This window comes from Dromiciops gliroides, chromosome 6 (genome assembly GCF_019393635.1).
Source record: "Dromiciops gliroides isolate mDroGli1 chromosome 6, mDroGli1.pri, whole genome shotgun sequence".
Lineage (NCBI taxonomy): Eukaryota > Metazoa > Chordata > Mammalia > Microbiotheria > Microbiotheriidae > Dromiciops > Dromiciops gliroides.
Window position 1 is genome coordinate 141,071,798 of NC_057866.1, and position 12,723 is coordinate 141,084,520.

At 36.1% G+C, this 12,723-nt stretch overlaps 1 protein-coding gene across 4 annotated transcripts in view; it reads right to left on the minus strand.

Annotated features, from left to right (window-relative positions):
• The window catches only part of SCLT1 (sodium channel and clathrin linker 1), a 219,654-nt gene that overhangs the window by 204,764 nt on the left and 2,167 nt on the right, over positions 1 to 12,723 (minus strand). For 2 of the 4 annotated variants that reach the window (XM_043973396.1, XM_043973394.1), the window contains exon 2: positions 8,013 to 8,062. The exons of the other annotated variants lie outside the window; for them this stretch is intronic. The gene's annotated coding sequence lies outside the window, so the exon portion shown is untranslated. The remainder of the gene's footprint in view (positions 1 to 8,012; positions 8,063 to 12,723) is intronic. 4 annotated transcript variants of the gene reach the window in all.

A 12,723-nucleotide genomic window follows, 5' to 3' on the forward strand; every position in this document is an offset into this window, starting at 1 on the left:
CAAAACTATTTGTTACTGGCTAAGAAATAGAGTGGTGGATCACTGGAATATGTTAGGTACACACAAGACACAATAGTAAATGACTATAGCAATCTACTGTTTGATAAACCCAAAGACTCCAGGTTATGGAATAAGAACTCACTATCTGACAAAAACTGCTGGGAAAACCAGAAGATAGTATGGCAGAAACTAGGCATAGACCAACATATTACACTGTATACCAAAATAAGGTCAAAATATGTACATGATTTAGACATAATGGGGGATACCATAGGCAAATTAAAAGAGGAAGGAATAGTTTATCTGTCAGATATATAGAGAAGAGAAGAATTTATGACCAAATATGAGATAAAGAACAATATGAAATGCAAAAAGGAATATTTTGATTACCTTAAATTAATAAGGGTTTGCACAAACAAAAACAATGAAACCAAGATTAAAAGAAAAAACAGAAAGCTGATGTAACGATTGGAATGATGCCACCTGCTGGAGAGTTATTGTAGGAAAGCTCCACCATGAAAAGAAGGTGTCTGAGGGCAAGCCATGTGGTCAGGTCCTCGGCAACAGGAAGTGATGTTTGCTCATGGGTACTGTTGATCAAAGCTATCAGCCAATTAGCTTGGAGCTGTGTGGGGGGGACAGGATATTTCCAGTTTTTCACAGGAAGCTTGTGGGATGAAGAAGGGGTGGTTCTTTCTCTTTCACCAGGGCTCTCGTGGAGAGCAGAGCAGGAGAATTTTAGCTCCCTGAAATAGATAGCTGAATCTAGGTCTCTTTTTCTCTCTCTTCACCAAATTGTTATTCTCCTTAACAAATGCTTAAAAGTCTAACTCTTGCTAAAGCTTATAATTTATTGACGACCACTCATTAGATATTTTAGACAGACTAGCTAGAATTTTAGCCCTTTACACTGAGAAACAATTTTTATAGCCAATGTCTCTGATAAAGGCCTCATTTCTCAAATATATAGAGAACTGAATCAAGTCATTCCCCAATTGAGAAATGGTCAAAGGATATGAACAGGCAGTTTACAGATAAAGAAATCAAAGCTATTTCATATTGCCATATGAAAAAATACTCTAAATCACTATTGATTAGAGAAATGCAAATTAAAACAACTTTGAGGTACCACCTCACACCTATCAGATTGGCTAATATGACCAAAAAAAATAATAAATGTTGGAGAAGCTGTGGAAAAATTGGAACACTAATGCATTGTTGGTGGAGCTGTGAACTGATCCAACCATTCTGGAGAGCAATTTGGAACTATGCCCAAAGGGCTATAAATCTGTGCATACCCTTTGACCCAGTAATACCACTACTAGGTCTCTATCCCAAAGAGATGATAAAAAAGGAAAAAGGGAGCAGCTAGGTGGCACAGTGGATAGAGCACTGGCCCTGGATTCAGGAAGACCTGAGTTCAAATCCGGCCTCAGACACTTAACACTTAGTAGCTGTGTGACCCTGGGCAAGTCACTTAACCCCAATTGCCTCACCAAAAAAATAAAAAATTTTTTAAAAAAAAAGGAAAAAGGACCCATATGTACAAAAAATATTTATAGATGCTCTTTTTGTGGTGTCAAAGAATTGGAAATTGAGAGGATGCCCATCAATTGGGGAATGGCTGAACAAGTTTTCTATATGAATGTAATGGAATACTATTATGTTGTAAGAAATGATGAGCAGGAAGATTTCAGAAAGACTTAAGTGTACTCTGATGCTGAGTGAAGAGAGCAGAACCAGGAAAACATTGTACACAGTAACAACATTGTATGATAATCAATTGTGATATACTTTCTCAGCAGTACAATGTTCCAGGACAATTCCAAAAGACTCATGATGAAAAATGCTTTCCATATCCAGAAAAAAAAAAGAATTATGGAGTCTTAATGCAGATGGAAGCATACTATTTTCAATTTTTTTGGTCTGTTTTTTGTTTCTTCTTTCTTGTAGTTTTTCTCTTTTGTTATAATTCATCTCTCACAACATGAATAATGAGGAAATATGTTCAACATTATTATATTATATAACCTATATCAGATTGTTTGATGTCTTGGGGAAGGAGGAGTGAAGGGAGAGAGGGAGAAAAATTTGGAACTCAAAATCTGACAAAAATGAATGTTGAGGGGCAGCTAGGTGGTACAGTGGATAGAGCACTGGCCTTGGATTCAGGAGGACCTGAGTTCAAATCCAGCCTCAGACAGTTAACACTTACTAGCTCTGTGACCCTGGGCAAGTCACTTAACCCCAATTGCCTCACCCAAAAAAAAAAAAAAGAATGGTGAAAACCATCTTTACATGTAAGAGGAAAAAATAAAATAAAATCCTATTTTAAAAAAATTAATAAAAAATAAAATGAATGTTAAAAAAGAGAACTATAAACCAATTCCCTGAATGACTATAGATGTAAAAATTTTAAATAAAATATTACCAAAGAGATTATAGCAATATATCACAAAAATCACATACTATGACTGTGTGGGATTTATAACGGGAATGCAGGGCTGGTTCAATATTAGGAAAACTATAAGCATAATTGAGCATATCAGTAACAAAAAAAATTTTGATTATCTCAATAGATGTAGAAAAAGCTTTTGACAAAATACAATCCCCATGCCTGTTTTTAAAAAAAAACACACACTAGAAGGCATAGGAGTAAATGGAGTCTTTCTTAAAATACTATGTATCGAGGCAGCTGGTGGCACAGTGGATAAAGCACTGGCCCTGGATTCAAGAGGACCTGAGTTTAAATCTGGCCTCAGACATTTGACACTTACTAGCTGTGTGACCCTGGGCAAGTCACTTCACCCTCACTGCCCTGCCAAAAAAAAAAAGAAGAAGAAGAAGATGTAATATATATTTAAAACCAAGAGCAAGCAGTATCTGTAATGGGTATAAATTTGAAGCATTCCCAGTAAGATCTGGGTGAAATAAAGATGTCTATTATCACCACTATTATTCAATATTGTACAAGAAATGCTATCTACAGCAATAAGAGAAAGAAATTGGAGGAATAAAAATAATCAACAAGGAAATGAAAGTATTACTCTTTGCAGATGATATAAAGATATAATTAGAGAATTTTAGAAAATCAACTAAAAAGTAGCTGAAACAACTAAAAACTTTAGCATAGGGGCAGCTGGGTGGTGCAGTGGATAGAGCACTGGCCCTGAAGTCAGGAGGACCTAAGTTCAAATCCAGCCTCAAACACTTAACACTTACTAGCTGTGTGACCCCGGCAAGTCACTTAACCCCAATTGCCTCACCAAAAACAACAACAAAAATTTTAGCATAGTTGCAGGATATAAATAAACAGCATTCGTTTCTATATGCTACCAACACAACCCAGCAGGAAGAGGTAGAGAGATTCCATTTGAAATAACTATACACAATACAAAATATTTGGGAATCTACCTGCCAAGATAAACCCTAGAACTATATAAACAATTACAAAACACTTTTCATAGAAATAAAGACAAATCTAACTGGAGAAATTAATTGCTCTTATGTAGCATGAACCAATATAATAAAAATGACAATTCTACCTAAATTATTTATTCAGTGCCATATCACTCAAACTACTGAAGAATTATTTTTATAAAGCTAGAACAAATAATAACAAAATTCATCTGGGAGAACAGTCAAGAATATAAAGGGAATCAATGGGAAAAAAAGGGAAAGTAGTCTAGCAGTACCAGATTTCAAACTATATTACAAAGCAGTAGTCATCAAAACAATCTGGTACAGGCTAAGAAATAGAGTGGTGGATCAGTGGAATAGATTAGGTACATGACATAGTAAATGACATAGTAATGTAGTGTTTGATAAACTGAAAGATCCAAGCTTTGGGAGCAAGAACTATTTGAAAAAAAAATTGCTAGAAAAACTGGAAAGCAGTCTTGTAGAAACTAAACAAAAACTAACATCTCATACTGTATACCAAGATAAGGTCAAAACAGTTTCATGATTTATACATAAAGAGTGATATAACAAGCAAATTAGGGGAACATGGAAAATTTTATGTGTTAGATCTATGGGTGAGGAAAGATTTTATGACCAAAGAGATAGAAAGATCATGGGAGGTAGAATAATTTTGGATTAAATAAATTTGGAAAATTTTGATTACATGAAATTTTCAAAAAGTTTTTGCACAAATAAAACCAATGCAACCAAAATGAGAAGAAAAGCCACTAATTGGGGGAAATTTTCAATGCCAAATTTCTCCTATAAAGATTTCATTTTTCAAAAATATAGGGAATTGGGGAAAATGATAAAAATATGAGCCTTTCCCCAATGGATAACTGATCAAAGGATATAAGGGGTAAAAATAAAGGATATAACTGGCCAAAGGATATTTCTTCTTTCAGAAAAATAAATCAAAGCTATAAAGTTATATGAAAAAATGCTCTCAATCAGTATTGATTAGAGAAATGCAAATCAGAGATAGCACTATCAGACTGGCATGTAACACACACACACACACACAAAATGACAAATGCTGAAGGGGATGTGGAAGAAAAGGTACATTAATGCAATGTTGGTGGAGTTATGAACTGGTCCAACCATTCTGGAGATCAATTTGAAATTGTGCCCCAAAGGCTATAAAACTATGCATATCCTTTGACCTAGCAATACCACTACTAAGTCAGTATCCAAAGGAGATCAAAGAAAAAGGACCTATATGTACAAAAATATTTATAGAAGCTTTTTGTGATGGCAAAGGATTAGAAATTAAGGAGATGTCTACCATCTAGGGAGTGGCTGAATAATTTTTGGTATATGATTGTGATTGAATACTATTGTCCTATAAGAAATAATGAGGGGGCTTGTATAAACAAAAGTTGAGAACTATCTTTACATGTAATGGGGAAAAAAATAAAATACTTTATTATAAAAAAAGAAAGAAATGAGGGGGATGGTTTCAGAAAAACTTGGAGGTCTTATATATATAAGTGTATATATATATGTGTGTGTGTGTGTATGTGTGTGTGTGTGTGTGTGTGTGTGTGTGTGTATACTGATGCAAAATGAAATAAGTAGAACCGGGGGCAGCTAGGTGGAACAGTGGACAAAGCACTGGCCCTGGATTCAGGAAGATCTGAGTTCAAATTTGACCTCAGACACTTGACACTTAATAGTTGTGTGACCCTGGGCAAGTCACTTAACCCTCATTGCCCCACCAAAATAAATAAATAATTAAATAATTAAAAAAGGAAATAAGTAGAACCACAACATTGTACACAGGAACAGCAATCCTGTATGGATGATCAATTGTGAAAGACTTAGCTATTAAGATCAATATAATAAGGGGCAGCTAGATGGCTCAGTGGATAGAACACCGGCCCTGGATTCAGGAGTACCTGAGTTCAGATCCGGCCTCAGACACTTAACACTTACTAGCTGTGTGACCCTGGGCAAGTCACTTAACCCCAATTGCCCGGCAAAAAAAAAAAAAAAAAAAGATCAATATAATAATACAAATCTATTACAAAGGACTCATAATAAAAAATGCTATCCACCTCTAGAAAGACAATTGATGAACTCTGAATGCAGATTGAAGCATACTGTTTTTCACTTTATTTTTTCTTTCCTTTTATTTTGCAACATGTCTAATGTGGAAATATGGTTTGCATGAATTTACATGTATAATGGGTAACTTGCCTTCTCAATGACTGTGGGAGGGATTAGAGGGAGCGAAATAATTTGGAACTTAATTTTTTTTTTTAAAGAATGTTAAAAAGAACAAGTATGGCTCAAAAAAAGAGATATGAGGTCAAAATGAGACAGCGGTATGATATAGCAATCAAAAAAGCAATGTGAGGGCAGCTAGGTGGTGCAATGGATAAAGCACTGGCCCTGGATTCAGGAGTACCTGAGTTCAAATCCGGCCTCAGGCACTTGACACTTACTAGCTGTGTGACCCTGAGCAAGTCACTTAACCCCCATTGCCTTACCAAAAAATAATATAAAAATAATAAAAAAGCAATGTGATCAGGGCCTCTATAAGAAAGGTATAGCTTTTAGGAATATAGAGATAATAATCACACTAAACTCTGTCTTCATCAGACCTCATCTGACTGACATGTTCAGTTTTAAGTTGTTTAGCTCAGATTAAGGACAGTGATCAGCTGGAAAATGCCAAAAAAAGTCTGGTGACAAGTCTTAAGTGCATATCACATAATGATCAGAAAAAGGAATTGGGGATGTTTATAGAGAAAACCTAATGAGACATGAGATGTCTTCAAGAAGTTGAAGACTATCATGCAGAGGCATTACGGCCCTAGAGGGGAGAATGTGTGGAGATTGCAGAGACAAACTGAGGGTTGATGTTAGGGGGAGAAGTCAACTTCAAAACAATTAGAGATTTGTCTCAAAGTATACTATGGATGAACAGAGAACTCACTAACCAAATTCATAGACCAAAAATGGAATAGGTTGTCTTGCAAGGTAGTAGGTTTCTCTTCCTTGGAGAACTGCAAGCAGAGATTGGATAACTACTTACCAAGTTAAAGTAGGGATTGCTTTGGGCATATGGATTAGATGGCTGTTGAGGTTCCTCCCAGGTCTACAACTCTGTTGTTCTATGATTTTATGAGCCAGTTTCAAGTCAGTGTAACTCTACTAACATAACAGTGTAACATCTATGTAACATAATCTAACTTAACTAAGCTTATCTAAAACATTGTTTCCTTGAAGAAGAAACAAACCAATGGTTGTATAGTTCTGCCTTCTGTCATTCATTATCTTCTTATCTACCTCAATTACCCTATTCTCTTTTTGATCTTCTTCATATATAGCCCTTTTGTTGCTTAGAGGATTTGAAACCCAACTTAGCTCATTTTGAACTTACTCTACATACTGTTTTCTTATAGAACATATTTTTCCATCCTCCTTGCTGCTATCTTCTATACTACAACTAAAAGTTCAATGTATCCCAGTCTTTGATATGCATTTTATCTCCACTGGTACAGTATACAAACTCATCTTCTTTTTTCAACCTGTATAAACTTTTGCCCATATTCTCCTATAAATAACCCTGGGGGAAAAATCTAACATTCTAGCTAGGTCTTTTTATAACTGGTGAGCACAAGTAAGGGACTTAGCTATTATCTTTCTTTAATGATTCACCTTATTTCTCTCAAGATACATATGCTGGTGACATTAGATAAGCTACTTCTTGGGCACAGGCTATTCAGTTGGCTATAAGCTGCATCTTACTTGCATTCTTTATGAGCCTCCCTCCCCATTGTCCTCTGGGTCATCCACAACTTTGATTCTGCAGTGATCTGGCTGTTCTAGAATTTACCACCACTGAGCATCATTAAGAGAAAAGGGGTATTGAAATAGATGGGCCATATATCAGGAAGCAATTAGGATTATTAAAAGCACTGTGCTATTACCTACACAGAATTCAGACCACTCTTCTTCCTTTTCTATTCTAGGCACAGGTCACTGTTCACCTATAGAACCTATCCTGACGGACTGTCCAACACACTGGATTCTATAATATGAACAACAGACGTAGTTTATCTATGATTTTTCCTATATATATTGTTATGCCTATCTCTGGATCACTGTGGATTTCATTAAGGAAATCGATTCTAATCTGAGGCTTCAGACAATTAACAACAGTGTCATCACCTATAAAGAAACTGTCATTTGGACTCAACATAGGACAATATCCAATGCCTTAATCAAATGTGTCTGTTTTATGGCTCACTTGACATTAATAATCAAAATGTCACTGATCTTATCACTGGAAATGAATTTATAAAAGAATCTTATATTATCTTATGTAAAAGATATTCCTTATTAAGAGACTTTAAATTACATTTTGATTTAAGCCAAATGCCCTTTATAATTACCAAATATATTCTTTGCATTTCTAAGACATCTATTTTTGAATTACAAACTAAATGTTGTATCACTAAAATAACCAAACTTAGCCCTGGAGAAGAGCTAAGAAAATGCATCTCTTACTATGAAAGAATATTGTATATACTGTCACATACCTGCTGTATTGGTTAGTTTTGCTGAACTGCTTTTTTCTCTTTTTTAAAATCTGTGTGGCAGGAGGGATAGGGTAGTGAGAAAAGAGAAATATATTTGGAAATGAAGGTGATATAAAAATAAATCAATAGAAACACAATAAAATATTTATTTTTAACATAAAAGAAATACAGTCAAGCATATGTCCATTTATATAATCAGCTCAGGTTAAGAGTCATTAACAATTACAATGACTATTTTTTCAACCATGAAAAGTGTAATAAAAGTATACATGTGTAATATCACTCAAAACAAACTTTCTCTTTTTCATTAACATCTAATTTACTCCTTGGGTGCCACAATCATTATACAGTCCAAGGGCCATATGCTACACAGAACATTAGTAGATAAGAAAAAGAAGTTAATAGTGTTGAACGACTTCTTAAAGAGTATATGCTAGATTTCCTGAATATGTCCATCTGAAAAAAAGGAAATAAATCACTTCAAAAAGACCACTCCTACAATGTATCCAAACTGTTCTGGCTGCGTCTTCTTCATTCAGTACAGTACAAGATGTTGGAAATCAAAACAATATTGGTTCCTGTTTGTCACATAGACAGTCAACTTCATCACCCATGTCTTGAATTCCTTTGGGGAAATAAAGCTAGCTACTTCTATGTCCTCTACCGTAGCCAAGACACTTGTAAGCAGCCCACTAAAAGCACTAGTTTCTTCCCTAACCCACCCAAGTCATTCCCTGTCCACCTCTTGACTTTCTCTTTAAAAAACATCTGTAAGATGGCACCCATGTGTGTTAAGAGATTTGTTCACATTTATAGGTGGGGCTTCTCAGGTAAAAGGTAGTTCCTTATGAGTGCCATAAAGCTGAACTTCTAAATCAGATTGGAAATAAAGCCAAAACTTTTAAAAATCCACATGATTTCTGATATACTAGGTCCATTCAACAAAATTTTAAACAAAAAAAGACCTGGGAATTGAAGCTTTGCATTCATATCTTGTCCATTTACTTGGGTCTTCCCCCACAACAACAAAAAAATTACTTTGGATTTACCTTGACTATATTTATGTTGACTTATATTACTACACCTACACCTAGCAGAATGGAAGTCTTTCCAGGGAAGGGACTATCTCATTTTTGTCTTTGTATCTATAAAACCTGACATTTAATAAGTGCTTGCTGAATTAATTAATTAAAATTCAAACTCTCCTGACCGTCAACCAACAATCTGGCAACAAACTGGCACTCTAGTTTTATATCATATAACTCCAGCAAAACTGATTTGTTTATTTATTTTTCTCCCAAGATGCTGTGTGTCCTTCTGCCTCCTGTACTATGCTTACACTATTCCCTAGGCCTATAATTCCCTCCCTACTCCTCTTCACCTACTAAATTTCTACCCATCTTTAAAAAGCCCAATTAAAAATGCCACCATCTCCATTAAACTCTACCCTATCACCTGGTATTAACCTTCCCCCTCAAATATCATACAGCACTGTTTTGCAACTCTCTAATGTAGCTATGATATGATAGTTCATACTATATTTATCTGGATTTCTGTCTTATCCTTTTATGCTATAAAATCTTTTTTTTTTTCCAGTGAGGCAATTGGGGTTAAGTGACTTGCCTAGGGTCAGCTAGTAAGTGTTGTGTCTGAGGCCACATTTGAACTCAGGTCCTCCTGAATCCAGGGCCAGTGCTCTATCCACTGCGCCACCTAGATGCCCCTATGCTGTAAATTCAATGAAACTATCTCTGTTATAGCACCTAATTCTGTGCACTCACAGTATAGATTCAAGAAATGTTTGTTTTAAGTTAAATTAATCTCTCCCTCCTTAAGTCTCTTACTGAGCTTTGCTTAGACCTATGATTTAGACTTATTTCACTTTCCCTTTATAACTTAATTTATTTAGGATTTACAAGTAGAAGAGACCTTAGTGATTATTAATCTAACCCCCTTAATTTACAGATGAAGAAGTAGTGTCCATAGTCTTTTCCTCATTAGATTGAAAGTTCCTTGAAAATAAAGTATATGTCTGCATGTGTGTATATGTGTATACATATATACACATATATATATAAGCACATATATATGCATTGTACATTATATATATTTAATATTGGTTAAATTATTTATTTTCATCTTTCATCTAAATTTTCCAGTCTCACCATAATTACTACATCAATCTCCTAGCTATCCTTGATATTTTCTTGGCCTGGAACTTTTGCTAAGCCTAATCCAACTCTCTCACTGCAGAATATAATATACTAACTATACTTTCTCCCTGGGTAGCTTTTTTTCCTAGAGAAGTCAAAAGGAAATAAGCATGGAAAGAATACTATTAAATAGCTTTTTTTTTTAAGAGTAAGTATAAAAATAAATGCATTTTAGTTGTCAAGTTTGAAAGAGAAAGTCTGTTCATGTCAAAGTGTAACACTTTCCTCCCCAAGCCCCTTGAAACTGCACAGATATATACACACACAAATAGGGCAGCTAAGTGGCGCAGTAGATAAAGCACTGACCCTGGATTCAGGAGGACCTGAGTTCAAATCCAGCCTCAGACACTTAACATTTACTAGCTGTGTGACCCTGGGCAAGTCACTTAACCCTCATTGCCCCCACAAAAAATAGGCATAGTAGAGGCGGGAAATGGAATACTGTATTTGGGTCTAAATAAGCAGAGAGCTGGAGTTGGAATTATTGGGGGCAGCTAAGTGGCACGGTGATAGAGCACTGACCCTGAATTCAGGAGGACCTGAGTTCAAATCCGGCCTCAGACACTTGACACTTACTAGCTGTGTGACCCTGGGCAAGTCACTTAACCCCAATTGCCTCACCCCCCCCCCAAATACACACACACATATATACATGCATACACATATATAAATATTTTTCCACACCTTAAAATGAAAATCTTCTTTTTTTTGCTTCCTATTACACAAAACCCTGTATTACTCAAGGCCCACACCTTCAAAATAGTTCATTTTGAATGTCTGCCTATAACCACTCAAAATATCTTTTAAATATTTCTTTCTTGCTGAAACTATCTAATTGGAGGGGATCATACAATAGAAGCATAGATTTGGGTCAACTAGTCCAAGGCTGAGGAAGCTGAAGTTTGGAAGGTTAAGGGACACCCAAGGCCACACTGGTAGACAGTAGCAGATCCAGAATTTCAACTCCAGGTCTTGACTCCAAATCCGGCATGATTTGTCCTGCAACACGCTGCTTCTGGTTGGTGTCTCTGCCTCAAACCCCTCTCCTCTACAGTCTCTCCTCCATTCAGATATCATCCTAACCTCCCTAAAACACAGGTCTGACCACATCACTCCCCTATCCAATAAACTCCAGTGGCTTCCTATTATCTCCAGGATCAAATATATAGTCTTCTTTGAATTTTTAAGTCCATTATAACCTGGCCCCTTCCTACGTTTTGAGTCTTCTTCCTTTTTACTTTCCTCCATGTTTTCTATGATCCAACAGAACTGGCCTTTTTACTGTTCCTCTTCCAAGATTCTTCATCTCCCAATCATTTTTTTTTGGGGGGGGGGGGGCGCCGGCGGGGCAATGAGGGTTAAGTGACTTGCCCAGGGTCACACCGTGTCAAGTGTCTGAGGCCAAATTTGAACTCAGGTCCTCCTGAATCCAGGGCCTGTGCTTTATCCACTGCGCCACCTAGCTGCCCCATCCCAATCATTTTCACTGGCTAACCCCCATTCCTAGAATGTCCTCTTGTATGGTTTCCCTGGTTTCCTTTAAATCTTGGCTAAAATCCCACCTTTTGCAAAAAGCCTTTCTCCCCTCTTACTCCCCACTTAATGCTAGTGCCCCTTTCTATATAAAATATAATATACATACACATATAACATTTTTATACATGGCTGTTTCTATGCCACCCCACCATCCCTAAATTAGATTGTAAGCTCCGTGAGGGCAGGGACTGGTTTTCCCTTTCTTTGTATCCCTAACACTTGGCGCTATGTCTGGCACAACGGAGGTACTTAGTAAATGCTTGATGACTAGCTGGCATGACTTGCCTTGCCTCTTATCTTAAACCTAGATTATCACAACAGTCTATGTATCATATCCAATCCATCCTATATACTACTACATGAAACACTACTTTTAACTCTCCCATTTAAAAACTTTCAACAGCATCTTGTTATCATTAAGATAAAATCCCTAGTTTTACATTCATGGCTTTCCATAAAGCCTATATTTTTCCAACCTTTTTTCCTGCTTTCAACACTAACTTTCTATACCATCCAGTAAGTCTATTCAGTTTGACACACTCACATCATGATGTCCAATCCTTTGCTTATATCATCCTTCAAGGTCCAATCCAAGACCTACCTCCTCTTGCAGCCAGTCATTTCTTGATCCCCTAAACTCCAAAAGCACCTATGATCTGTGCTGCTCATCTAGTAGTTAATTACATAATGCTCATTTGATTAACATTTGAATCTTGTCTCCCCAAATAAACTGTAAGCGACATATTTCTTTGTAAATCCTAGCATATTTCTGGTTTAGTAACATGCTTTAACTGGTACTCACTAAATTGCTACTAAATAAACATATAGAGCTGTATACTAATTAACTGCTGCCTCAAAAATCCTTCTTTACTTATAGCCCTTCTCTGTCTTCAAAATAGCAAAAGGTCTCTCCACATCCAGAAAAAAACTGTGAAATCTGAATGCAGGTTGAACATACTATT